This window comes from Pan troglodytes, chromosome 9 (genome assembly GCF_028858775.2).
Source record: "Pan troglodytes isolate AG18354 chromosome 9, NHGRI_mPanTro3-v2.0_pri, whole genome shotgun sequence".
NCBI classification, from domain to species: domain Eukaryota; kingdom Metazoa; phylum Chordata; class Mammalia; order Primates; family Hominidae; genus Pan; species Pan troglodytes.
In genome coordinates, this window is record NC_072407.2 from 6,583,506 (window position 1) to 6,596,847 (window position 13,342).

Consider the following 13,342-nt stretch of genomic DNA (forward strand, 5'->3'; position numbering starts at 1 on the left):
AGGAATGTCAAGGCCCTTCTAACTTCCATAGAGGGTGTGTGGCCCCATCTCCCACCAACAATCCTGTAATCCCAACGCTTCGGGAGGCCGAGGCAGGAGACTGCTTGAAGCCAGGAGTTTGAGACCAGCCTGGGCAACATGGCAAGATCTTGTTTCCAGAACAACAACAAAAAGAAAATATTAGGCAGGCATGGTGGCACACACCTGTGGTCCCAGCTACTCAGGGGGCTGAGGTGGGAGGATCTGTTGAGCCCAGGATGCAGTGAGCCATGATCACAGTACCGCACTCCAGCCTGGGTGACAGAGTGAGACCCTGTCTCAAAATATAAACAAATAGGCGAGGGGCAGTGGCTCACGCCTGTAATCCTAGCACTCTGGGAGGCCGAGGCAGGCAGATCTCTTGAGGTCAGGAGTTCAAAGCCAGCCTGGCCAACATAGTGAAACCCCATCTCTACTAAAAATACAAAAAAAATTAGCCAGGTGTGGTGGCGGGCGTCTGTAATCCCAGCTACTGAGCAGGCTGAGGCGGGAGAATCGCTTGAACTTAGGAGGCAGAGGTTGCAGTGAGCCGAGATCGCACCATTGCACCCCAGCCTGGGCGACAAGAGCAAAACTCCATCTCAAAAAATAAATAAATAATAAAAATAAATAAAGTACAAAAAAATTAGCTGGGCATGGTGGTGGGTGCCTGTAATTCCAGCTACTCAGGAGGCTGAGGCAGAAGAATCACTTGAAGCCAGGAGGTGGAGGGTGCAGTGAGCCAAGATTGTGCCACTGCACTCCGGCCTGGGTGACAGAGCAAGACTCCATCTCAAAAAAAAAAAAATTTAATATATATGTGTGTGTGTGTGTGTGTGTGTGTGTGTGTGTGTATACATATATACACATATATGACTAACTAAATAAATGCTAATAAATAAAATAAATAAATTAAAATAAATCTCCAAACTAGAAGAGTAAGGACTAACAGGGCCAAGAGGTAAACTTTTGTGAATGTTCCAACCATAAGCGCTGCCCTCACTCTCACCCCTAGGCCCCCGGCCTGTGGATTCTGGTTTAGGGGAACGGCACCATTCACCAGGGTCCAGGGTCATATGCTGTAGGACCTCTCTGCAGTCTTGTGGTGGCATCTTCCAGCTGAGCTCCTAAATAATCCTGAGTGGTCCTGAGAAGCCAGATCACCATCCCACAGGGGCGGGTCCTGTGGAGGGACAGGGTACATGGAACCCTAGTGAATCCCATGGGGTCTCCCCACTGCCCTGTCCTTCGGCTGTAAAGGCGATGCCTTGGCTAGAAACAGCAGTATGTGCAGGAGCAGGCAGTAGGCTGGGAAGGAAAGCGCCAGTGCCGGAGGAAGCAGTGCTAGTGGAGGGGAGTGGGTCCAGATCAAGAAGGGTTAAGTGCAGTCATCTTTCCCATCATCTCATAGTTGCACGGTCCAGGGATGAAGACAGGACAGTTAGCAAGGAGAGGGGAACAGGATCATTTAAGACCACAGCTGGAAGATGTCCCTGAATGTTTGCACAATTTGTTGAAGGTTCTAAGTCCCGGGTCGAACACCAAGTTGGCCCAGCCTAGGCTGAGGCCCTAATGTAGCTTGGCTAACAAGAGAGAAGGAATGTTGGGGCCCTTCTAACCTCCAGAGGGGGGTGTGGCCCCCAATGAAGTGGAAATAGTGCCAGCGGGGGAGCATCAAGGAGCAGGGCCATATCCTGTAGGACTTCACTGCAGTCTTGCTGTGGCATCTCCCAGCTGTGCTCCTAAATGATCCTGTCCCCTCCGCACTAAATGTCCTCCCTTCGTCCCTGGGAAAAGCCAGACCCTCTCCATGAAGGAAGGTGTCCAAAGCCAGTCAGCCCGTGGCCAGGTGACCGATCGGTCTCCCATGAGATGTGGTGCCCTTCTGCGGGGCGGGACGGCACACTGCTGACCTTGATTGGGCATCGGCTGCATTGCAGGGGTGTCTGGAAGAGCTTGGTGGGCTGAGTCCCTGTGGCTGGGCCACGGCGGCTCCCCTCCCCTCCATGTCTGCCTCAGGGCACCACCAGCTTCCTTGGGGCAGAGGCTGCCTGTCTGCCACGGGTTCCAAGAACCTTATTAGAATACAGTACCCCATGTGCTTGACAGTATGCCCAGCCTGTCCAGCTGCAGGACTCAGCAGACAAACAACACCCAGGTCAGACTACACCTGATGCCCATGGACAGGGCTCAGTCTCCACCCAGGCCCAGGGGAAGCCAAGCGCTATATCTCCAAGTGAGAAGAGGTCCTGGCCACAGAGGGCAAACTCTGCTCTCCTCGACGGGCACTGTGGCCTCCACCATGGCTTGGCTCAGGCTCCAAGGGCGCCTTGGTCAGCCAAGACCCCAAGAGGACCCTTAGGTCCCTGGGTCACAACTGAGTGGCTCAGTCCACACAGGAACAAGACCACATGGGCATCGTCACTGGCTGTGCCTCCTGCAGAAAGCAGGCCACCCCCTGGCGTGCCTGGACACAGGGGAAGCACACACCCAAATGCAGGCTGTGTTTCCTCCAAAGAGTGCTGCGCACGGATGACTCAGGGTGCAGGACTGGTCCTTCACCACCACGGAGTAGGCATGCCCGGCTTCGTTGGACCCCAGAGAGAGCTTCAGGAGAAAGCAGGAGTCTCTGCTTTTACAGGGTTTCCTTCTCACCCTGCCACGCATGGTTTTTGTTAAAGCAACCTACAACTTCCTCCCCTCCAGGTCATATCAGCCCAATGTCCTGTGGGCTGGGGAGACGGTCACGGTCCACATGGGCTAAATTGTGGCTGAGAGCTAGGGTATTCATGTAATCCCAAGGCAGGTCCACGCTGCTGTCCCTCCCAGGTGAGAGCAAACCACTTTTATGGTTTTCTACATGTTGGGATAGACTGAAAAACAACAACAAAACAGGTGTTTGCTGGCGAAATAGCTGCTTGCCAGTACAAATGCCTGTGCTGATTTGTTCCAGTTAAGAAGAAAACTGGTGCTTGCTTCAGCAGCACATACACTAAAATTGGAACCATACAGAGAAGATTAGCACGGTCCTCCCTGCACAAGGATGGCATGCAAATTCTTGATGCATTCCATATTTTTGGAACATACCTCAAAATAATAAGAGCCATATATGACAAACCCACAACCAATATCATACTGAATGGGCAAAAGCTGGAAGCGTTCCCCTTGAAAACCAGTGCAAGACAAGGATGTCCTCTCTCACCACTCCTATTTAACATAGTAGTGGGAAGTTCTGGCCAGGGCAATCAGACAAGGGAAAGAAATAAAAAGTATTCAAATAGGAAGAGAGGAAGTCAAACTATCTTTATTTACAGATAACATGATCCTATATCTAGAAAACCCCATCATCTCAGCCCAAAAGCTTCTTAAGCTGATAAGCAACATCAGCAAAGTCTCAGGATACAAAATCAATGTGCAAAAATCGCTACCATTCCTGTACACCAACAACAGGCAAGCCAAATGAACTCTCATTCACAATTGCCACAAAAAGAATAAAATACTTAGGAATACAGCTAAGAAGGGATGTGAAGGACCTCTTTAAGGAGAACTACAAATCACTGCTCAAAGAAATCAGAGATAACACAAACAAATGGAAAAACATTCCATGCTCATGGATAGGAAGAATCAATATCATGAAAATGGCCTTACAGCCCAAAGCAATTTATGGATTCAATGCTATTCCCATTAAACTACCATTGACATTCTTCAAAGAATTAGAAAAACTATTTTAAAATTCATATGGAATCAAAAAAGAGCCTGAATAGCCAAGGCAATCCTAAGCAAAAAGAACAATGCTAGAGGCATCATGCTACCCAACTTCAAACTATACTAGAGGAATACAATAACCAAAACAGCATGGCACTGGTACAAGAACAGATACATAGACCGATGGAACAGAATAAAGAACACAGAAATAAAACTGCACACCTGCAACCATCTGATCTTTGACAAACCTGACAAAAATAAGCAATGGGGAAAGGATTCCCTATTTAATAAATGGAGCTGGGAGAACTGGCTAGCCATATGCAGAAAATGGAAACTGGACCCCTTCCTTACACCATATATAAAAATCAACTCAAGGTGGATTAAAAACGTAAATGTAAAACCCAAAACTTTAAAAACCCTAGACAAAAACCTAGGCAATACCATTCAAGACACAGGCATGGGCAAAGATTTCATAACAAAGATGCCAAAAGCAATTGCAACAAAAGCAAAAATTGACAAATGGGATCTAATTAAACTAAAGAGCTTCTGCACAGCAAAAGAAACTATAAACAGAGTAAACACACAACCTAAGGAATGGGAGAAAATTTTTGCAACCTATGCATCTGACAAAGGTCTAATATCCAGTGTCTATAAGGAACATAAACAAATGTACAAGAAAACAAAAACAAACAAACAAACCCATTAAAAAAGTGGGCAAAGGACACGAGCAGATACTTCTCACAAGATGACATACACGTGGCCAACATTTGAAAAAAAGCTCAACATCACTGACCATTAGCAAAATGCAAATGGAAACCACAATGAAATACTATCCCACACCAGTCAGAATGGCCATTATTAAAAAGTCAAAAAATAACAGATGCTGGCGAGGCTGTGGAGAAAAAGGAATGCTTTTACACTACTGGCAGGAGTGTAAATTACTTCAACCATTGTGGAAGACAGTGCGATAATTCCTCAAAAACCTAGAGGCAGAAATATCATTCTACCCAGCAATCCCATTGCTAGTTATATACCCAAAGGAATATAAATTGTTCTGCCATAAAGACACATGCATGCGTATGTTCACTTCAGCACAATTCACAACAGCCAAGACATGGAATCAACCCAACTGCTCATCAATGATAGACTGGATAAAGAAAATGTGGTACATATACACCATGCAGTACTACGCAGCCATAAAAAGAAACGAGTTCATGTCCTTTGCAGGGACATGGATGGAGCTGGAGGCCATTATCTTCAGCAAACTGACACAGGAACAGAAAACCAAATACCGCACGTTCTCACTTATAAGTGGGAGCTAGATGATGAGAACACAAGGACACATGGGGGGAAACAACACACAGTGGGACCTGTTGTTGGGTTGGGGGTGGGAGGAGGGAGAGCATCAGGAAGAATAGCTAATGGATGCTGGGCTGAATACCTGGGCGATGGAATGATCTGTGCAGCAAACCGCCATGGCACATGTTTACCTATGTAACAAACCTGCACATCCTGCACATGTACCCCTGAACTTGAAAGCTGGAATTTTTTTTTTTTTTTTTTTTTTACTTTTTAAACTCTTTTGTTAAAAACTAAGACACAAACACACATAGCCTCGGTCTGCACAGGGTCAGAATCATCAGTTTCACTGTCTTTCACTGTCACATCTTGACCAGTTTTGTGACTGGAAGGTCTTCATGGGCAGTGACATGCATGCAGCTGTCATCTCCTGTGATAGCAATGCCTTCTTCTGGATACCTCCTGAAGAAACTGCCTGAGGTTGTTTTACATTTAACTTGTTTTATATATAAGTAGAAGGAGTACACTTTAAATAAAAAGTATAGTAAATACATAAACGAGTAACGTAGTTGTTTGTTATCATTGTCAAGTACTGTGTGCTGTGCATAAATATATGTGCCAGATTTTTATATGACTGGTAGCACGCCAGGTTTACTTACACCAGCATCGCCACAAAACACAGGAGTAATTGATACGGTTTGGCTGTTTCCCCACCGACATCTCATCTTGAATTGTAATTCCCATAATCCCGATGTGTTCTGAAAGGGACCCAGTGGGAGGTAATTGAATCATGGAGGTGGTTACCCCCATGCTGTTCTCGTGATAGTGAGTGAGTTCTCACAAGATCTGATGGTTTTATAAGGAGTTTTTCCCCCTTTCATTTGGCACTTCTCCTTGCTGCTGCCATGCGAAGAAAGACCTGTTTGCTCCTCCTTCCACCATGATTGTAAGTTTCCTGAGGCCTCCCCAGCCATGCTTAACTGTGAGTCAATTAAACCTCTATCTATCCTTTATAAATTACCCAAGTTCGGGTATGTCTTTATTAGCAATGTGAGGATGGACTAATACAAAATGCATTGTGCTACAGCATCATTAGGTGATAGGAATTTTTCAGCTCCACTATAATCTTATGGGACCACTATCACACATGTACCCGTTCTTGACCAAAGCATCCTCACGCTGTGCACAACTGTACTCAGCCACCGGCTGAGTCCCCACATTGGTTTCCTGACGTGTGGGGTGAGGGCCCCTATTGTGGGCCAACTGGAAGCCATTAGAGGTGCCTCTACCTAGAAAAATAGTCAAAAGTGATACAATAATAGTCAGTCAAAAGCTGCATTTCCAGGGGAATTTCAGAGGTTAGTGCCACCATCAAATACCTGAAAGATGCAGGGGCAGTGATCCCCACCACAGCCCCATTCCACTCACCTATTTGGCCAGTAGGGAAGACAGGCGGGTCCTGGAGAATGACAAGGGATTGTCCTAAGCTTGACTCCAACTGCAGCTGCTGGGCCAGATTTGGGTCCATTGCTTGAGCAAATTAGCTCATCTCTTGCTACCTGGTGTGCAGTTATTGATCTGGCAAATGTGTCCTTCTCCACCCCTGTCCACAAGGCCCAGCAGAAGCCAGGCCAGCAATGCAGCCTCACTGTCCCACCTCAGGGGCCTCTCGCCTCTCCAGCCTGTGTCAGAGGTAATTCTCAGGGGTCTGGATCACCCTTCCCTTCCCCGGCATGTCACACTGGCCCATTACACTGATGACATTATGCTAACTGGACATAAGGCACAAGAAGTAGCAATTATTCTATACTTGTTGGTGTCAGAGGGTGGGAAATAAATCCAACTAAAATTCAGAACCTTCTACCTCGGTGAAATTTTTAGGAGTCTAGTGCTGTGGGGCCTGCTCTAAGGTGATACATAGATTGTTACAACTGAACCCTCCCACGATCAAAAGAGAACGACACCAGGTGAGCCCGTTTGATGTGAGGAAGACAGGTTCTTCCTCATTTAGGTGTCTGACTCTGGCCCATTTACTGAGTGATTTGAAAAGCTGCTAGTTTTGAATGTGGCCCAGCAGCAGGTCCAGGCTCTGTGCAAGCTGTTCTGCCACGTGGGCCAATGACCCAGCAGATCCAGTGTGAGGTGTCAGTGGCAGACAGGGACACTGTGTAGAGCCTTTGCCAAGCCCCAGTAGGTGACTCATAGCTCAGGCCCTTACACTTTTGGAGCAAGGCCCTGTCATCATCCACAGATAACCACTCTGTTTTGAGAAACAGGTTTTGGACTGTGTATTAGTCTGTTTCACACTGCTATAAAGATATTACCTGAGACTGGGTAATTTATAAAGAAAAGGGGGTTAGTTGACTCACTCTTCTGCATGGCTGGGGAGGCCTCAGGAAACTTACAATCACGGCGGAAGGGAAAGCAGACACATTTTACATGGCGGCCAGTGGGAGAAGAATGAGCAAGACAGGAACTACCAAAACTTATAAAACCATCAGATCTCGTGAGAACTCACTCATTGTCATGAGGACAGCATGGAGGAAACAGCCCCCACGATCCAGTCACCTCCTGCCAGGTCTCTCCCTTAACACCTGGGGATTACAATTCAAGATGAGATTTGGGTGGGGACACAAAGCCTAATCATATCAGCCTGTGTCTAGGTCTTCATAGAAACTAAACACTTGACCAAGGGCCACCAAGTTACCACATGGCCTGAGCTGCCCCTCATGATCTGGGGATTATCTGACCCATGTTGCTATAAAGTTGGGCATGCACAGCAGCGCTCCATTTGAATGAAAGTGATGTATTGTGATCAGGCTCAAGCAGGTCCTGAAGGCACAAGTAAGTTACGTGAAGAAGTGGCTCAAATGCCTGTGGCCCCCACTCCTGCTCCAGGTGCCTTCTCTCTCCCCACCTGCATCTGTTGCTGCACAGGGAGGTCCCTCTCATCAATTGACATGGGAAGAGAAGACTCAGGCCTTACTTATAGGTGGTCTGCTCGACATGCAGGTGCTATCGGAAAATGGACAGCTGCAGCCCTACAGCCCCTGTGGCAGAGGCAAAGGATGGAAAATTCCATTCCAAACACGAGAAATGGGAAGGAAAGGACTAACTGAGCATGACCAAATCCAAAACCCAACAGGACAAAATTAAATCTTAAAGCTTAAGAATAATTTTCTTTGACTCTTTGTCCTACCTTCTGGACACACTGGGGCAAGGCTCCTGGTGGCCCCACTCCTACGGCTTTGTGTGCCTGTGGCTTTCCCAGGCTGGTGGTGCATGCTGGTGGCTCTACAGGTCTGGAGTGTCCTCTGCTCCCTTGGCACCACTAGGCATTGTCCTATGGGGACTCTCCATGGCCCAAATCCGTAGCAGTTCTCAGCCTGGGCCCCAGGGTCTCCATGACACCCAGTGGAATCCAGGAGAAGGAACTTTTCCTCCACAGCACGTGCACTCCGTGCAGAGCTGGCACCGTGCTGACACCATCGAGGTTTACTGCCTGCACCTTCTGGGCTGGCAGCCCAAGGAACACCTGTACCCACGTGAGCCTCCATGGGGGTGGGCCAGGAGTGATGCACCAGCTTGCAGGGAGGAACAGAGATTGAGGCAAGGCTGGGCAGCACACCCCGAGGTCTCCTGGAGGCCCTGGGCTCTTCTTTTGAAGCCATTCTGCCCTCAAGACCCCGGCACCCTGAGCCTGTGATGGGCATGACAGTCTGGAAGTTCTCGGAAATGCCTTGGGGGTCATTCTCCCATTGTCTTGATGAGCAGCTTCTGACCTCCTTCTACCCATACTAATCTCCTTATCCAAATTTGCTTGACCACACCCTTGCTATTCTCTCCTGAACATGCTTTCTTATTCTTTTTTTTTTTTTAATCATACTTTAAGTTTTAGGGTACATGTGCACAATGTGCAGGTTAGTTACATATGTATACATGTGCCATGCTGGTGTGCTGCACCCATTAACTCGTCATTTAGCATTAGGTATATCTCCTAATGCTATCCCTCCCTGCTCCCCCCACCCCACAACAGGCCCCAGAGGGTGATGTTCCCCTTGACGTGGGCAGGCTAAGAGTTTTCCAAGTCTTTAAGTTTTGTTTCCTTTCTATTATCAATTCTTTAACTCATTTCTCTTTTCTCGCCTTTTGCTATGAGCAGTCAACAGAAGTCATGCAGTACCTGGAGTGCTTTGCTTAGAGATTTCTTCCAACAAACATTCTAGTTCATCGCTTTTAAATTCTGCCTCCCACAAAGCCCCAGGGCATGGACACAATTCAGCCAAGTTCTTTGCCACTTTGTAAGAGGGACAGCCCTCCCCCAGTTTCTAATAAGATAGTTCTCATGTCTGTCTAAGACCTCACGAGAATGGCTTTGACTGTGTGGATCTCCACCAGCATTCTGATCACGACCACTGAGATCATTGCTACCAGCCCAGAGGCTCTCTCTACAGCCCTGCCCTCCTCGGCCTGCACTGGAGTCACCTTAGCACCAACTCCGTTCGCAGAAATGTGTGCTTTTCCAGCATGCACTTCAAAACGTTTCCAGCCTCTCCCGTGACCCGGTTCCAGCTCTGCCGCCACATTTTCAGGTGTTTGTTACAGCAACAGCCCCGTTTCCTGGTAGCAATGTCTGTCTTAGCCTGTTTGTGCTGCTGTAACAAAACACCATAGAATAGGTCATTTATACATCATAGAAATTGATTGCTCACAGTTCCAGAGGCTGGGAATCCTGCACTGCAGGTGATGTCTCGAGAGGACCTTCTTGCCGCGTCCTCACATGGCAGAAAGGGAAAGGGCACACAGGCACCAAGCTCATTCCTCGCCCTTTTATAAAGCACTGATCCCACCCAGGAGGGCGGAGCCCCCACGGCCTTATCGCCTTCCAAAGGCCCCACCTCTTACTACCGTTGCGTTGGGGACTTTTCAACATGAATTTTGGAGGGACACAAATATTCAGACCACAGTAAGCCATGACTAATGCACACAGAAAACTGAAGTTTCAGGATGTATTTGCTCTCATTCCTCTCCATCAACTCAATGGCAGCTGTCAGAAGGCTCTCAGACTTGAATGGGCCTTAATCCCATCTTTGTCTTCTGTTGATCGGTCCAACTCAGGCATTTTATTGGGCCTTTGTCTCCCAAAGCTTGTTAAAATCCTAACGCTTGGAGCAGTTGGTTTTTCTGCCCTTGCAGTGCTCTGAATTTCTGGATCCATCTCTCTGTTCACTTTCATCTCTGCTTGTAAGCTGGGCCTTCTTTCTCAAGCTGGTCTCCGTCTCGTGTTACTGGACCTAACACAAAACTCGCAATGTGGTGTTTTTCCACTTCGCCCCTTGTGCTCCTGGCTGAGCCTTCTTGTATTCAGCCTGCCAGGTCACCAGGAGTGATTTTAGCAAGTTTGCTGCTCCAGCTCCACCAAGTCCCCATCACTCGGGCCCCCAGTGCCTGCTCTCTTGGCAGCAGCTGGGTTTGGGGGTTCCGACTGCTACCACAATACAGCCTGGCCTGTCCTGACTAATACAGAAGCAGGCTATGTGAAGGAGGGCGCTGCCATAAGAAGAAACGCAAATTAACACGTATCTACACAGTCTCCGTGGTGCACAACAGTCAGCTTTTCCTGCTTATGTGTCTGGGCTCTGCTTGACTGATCTTGGCTGGGCGCATTCCCATGACAGCAAGTCGTGGCTGGCCTTGGGCACAGGAAAGGGCGAGAGACTGGGGTCACAGATACAATCTAGCATAGGGGGACAATAACTCAATGTTTAAATTCATAGGGTGCTGGACCAAGAGAGGGCATATCCAAACCTGATGTGCTCATCCATCGGAGATGCTGGGTCTGGAGAGGGTGTAGTGACTGGGTGGACTTTGGCAGGTCAACAGAGGGGTGGATGGCGGAACAGACGATACCATGTGTTCACCACACTGTTTCTTCCTCCTAGGCAAATGGAAAGACTGCATTTCCCAGTCACCTCTATGGTTAGTGTGGTTGCATGAGGGTCATGTGACCGAGTTCTGACCTGTGGGATATGGGAGGAAGCAACGTAAGCTACTTCCCAATCGCCCTTCCCTTTCCAAGGTGACCTTACAGGACACACGTTCCCAAAGTCAGCTCAAAGATGAAGAGTCACTTGACCACCATATGCAAGTGAAACATAACCCCGAGACCTCAGGGGGTATTTGTTAACTGCAACGTAGCCTACTTTCAAAGCATGGTTCCTGGACCAGCTGCATCACCCGGGAATGCGGTAGAAATGCAGATTCTCAGGCCCTGCCCAGGCCTCCCAAATTAAGGATGCTGGGGTGGAGCCTAGCAATCTGCATCTAAAAAGCTCTCCAGGGCAATCTGAAGGCTGTTCCTGGCCAGGCACAGTGGCTCATGTCTGTAATCCCAGCACTTTGGGATTACTCGAGAGGACCTTCTTGCCGTGTCCTCACACGGCAGAAAATGAAGGGGCACACAGGGGGATCAAGGCGGGCAGATCACTTGAAGTCGGGAGTTCGAGACAAGCCTGGCCAACATGATGAAACCCCATCTCTACTAAAAATACAAAAATTAGCCAGGTGTGGTGGTGCATGCCTATAGTCCTAGCTACTCAGGAGGCCGAGGCAGGAGAATTGCTTGAACCCAGGAGGTGGAGGTTGCAGTGAGCCGAGATCATACCACTACGCTTCCGCCTGGGCGACAGAGCCAGATTCCGTCTCAAAATAAATAAATAAATAAAGGCTTTTCCAACTATATAGGAGTTCAGGATACTGGCAAGGGTGTGATTAAAGTGAAGGACCAGGTGTTCCCAGCTGTGCAGGCAAAGAAGTGCAGTGAGGAAAGCATGTAGTACGGCTGTGTAGAGCACTCCCAGCAAAGCAGGTGGGCAAAGCAAACACACAGGGCCTGGAGGTGTGGAAGGGGTGCAAGGTTTGGACTTTAAATCTCAGAGAGGAAGCAACCCAAAATTAAAGAGACCCCAGGGATGGTGATGGGCACAGTGGGGCAGATGAAGTTCGCTGGACAGGGGAGGTCAGGGGCCTAGGGGCCGTGGTGTGGGGTTGCTTGTCCCAGCTGGGATGGACACAGGAATTGGGCTGGAGAAGATGTACATGAGGTGGTCTTGTCCAGACCCTGCACATCCAGCTCCAAGCATGTAGGTAAATTCCACCGGAACCAACTCCCATGCCAACGTCAGACTCGAACAATTCCAAGGATGCTGAGTAACAGTCAGGGTTCTCCAGAGAAACCGAGCCAGTAAGATGTGTACATACACACAGACAGAGATTATTGTAAGGACTTGGCTCACACAATTACAGAGGCTGAGCAGTCCCAAGATCTGTAGTTGGGAACCTTGGAGACCCAGGAGGGCTGATGGTGTAAGCTCCAGTCTGAAAGGCAGCAGGCTCAAGACCCAAGAAGAGCCAATGTTTCCGTTTGAGTCTGAAGGCAGGAAAAAACCAATGTCCCAGCGCACCCAGGTAAGAGGACTTCCCTCCTACTTGTCATGCGCCTCTGTGTGAAGAGACCACCAAATAGGTTTTGTGTGAGCAATAAAGCTTTTTAATCACCTGGGTGCAGGCAGACTGGGTCCGAAAAAGGAGTCAGCAAAGGGAGATAGGGGTGGGGCAGTTTTATAGGATTTGGGTAGGTAGTGGAAAATTACAGTTAAAGGGGGTTTTTCTTTTGTGGGCAGGGGCGGGGGGATTACAAAGTGCTCGGTGGGGAGCTTCTGATACTCATTGACCAGGAGAAGGAATTTCACAAGGTCAATTGATTAGTTAGGGTGGGGCAGGAAGAAATCACCATGGTGGAATGTCATCAGTTAAGGCAGCAACTGTCTATTTTCACTTCTTTTGTGGTTCTTCAGTTGCTTCAGGCCATCTGGATGTATACGTGCAGGCTTGGGCTCAGAGCCTGACACCACTCAGCCGTTTTGTTCTATGCAGGCCTTCAGTGGGTGGGATGAGGCCCTCTAGAAAATAAAAGGTTTCCGCTTTCGAAGTTCCCCTTCTTGTTAAAGAATGAATCATAAGTGTTAGAAATAACAGTTTCTTTTAAAGACTAACTTTCTTCAAGCCTCCTTGCTTTGTGCTAATAACTCTTTGTTAAGCTCTATCCTATGTAACTGTTGGACATGCTCACCAACATATTCCAGCTCACAGCCTATGCCCCTTCCTTATTTGGTGATGTTATTGCCTCCTGAGACTTTTCATAAGCAACTTCTTTGTTCTTCCCTGCACTTACCTATTTAGGAAAGTTTCAGGTTATTAGCAAATCGGGTATCACTTTAAGATTGTGAGGTCCCACTCCAGCCAATGGATGCAGGACATA

At 48.2% G+C, this 13,342-nt stretch overlaps 1 long non-coding RNA gene and 1 other non-coding gene across 2 annotated transcripts in view; one reads left to right on the plus strand and one right to left on the minus strand.

The window, feature by feature from the left end:
- The first annotated feature begins 2,986 nt into the window (after positions 1–2,986).
- On the plus strand, positions 2,987–3,096 carry LOC112204829 (U6 spliceosomal RNA). The gene has a single exon (XR_002938587.1). It is a non-coding gene; the product is annotated as a U6 spliceosomal RNA (small nuclear RNA).
- A 7,956-nt stretch (positions 3,097–11,052) lies between these two features.
- Positions 11,053–13,342, minus strand: part of LOC104008386 (uncharacterized) — a 32,410-nt gene continuing 30,120 nt past the window's right edge. Inside the window, exon 3 of the long non-coding RNA XR_010147431.1 lies at positions 11,053–12,983. This is a non-coding gene — a long non-coding RNA (uncharacterized LOC104008386). The remainder of the gene's footprint in view (positions 12,984–13,342) is intronic.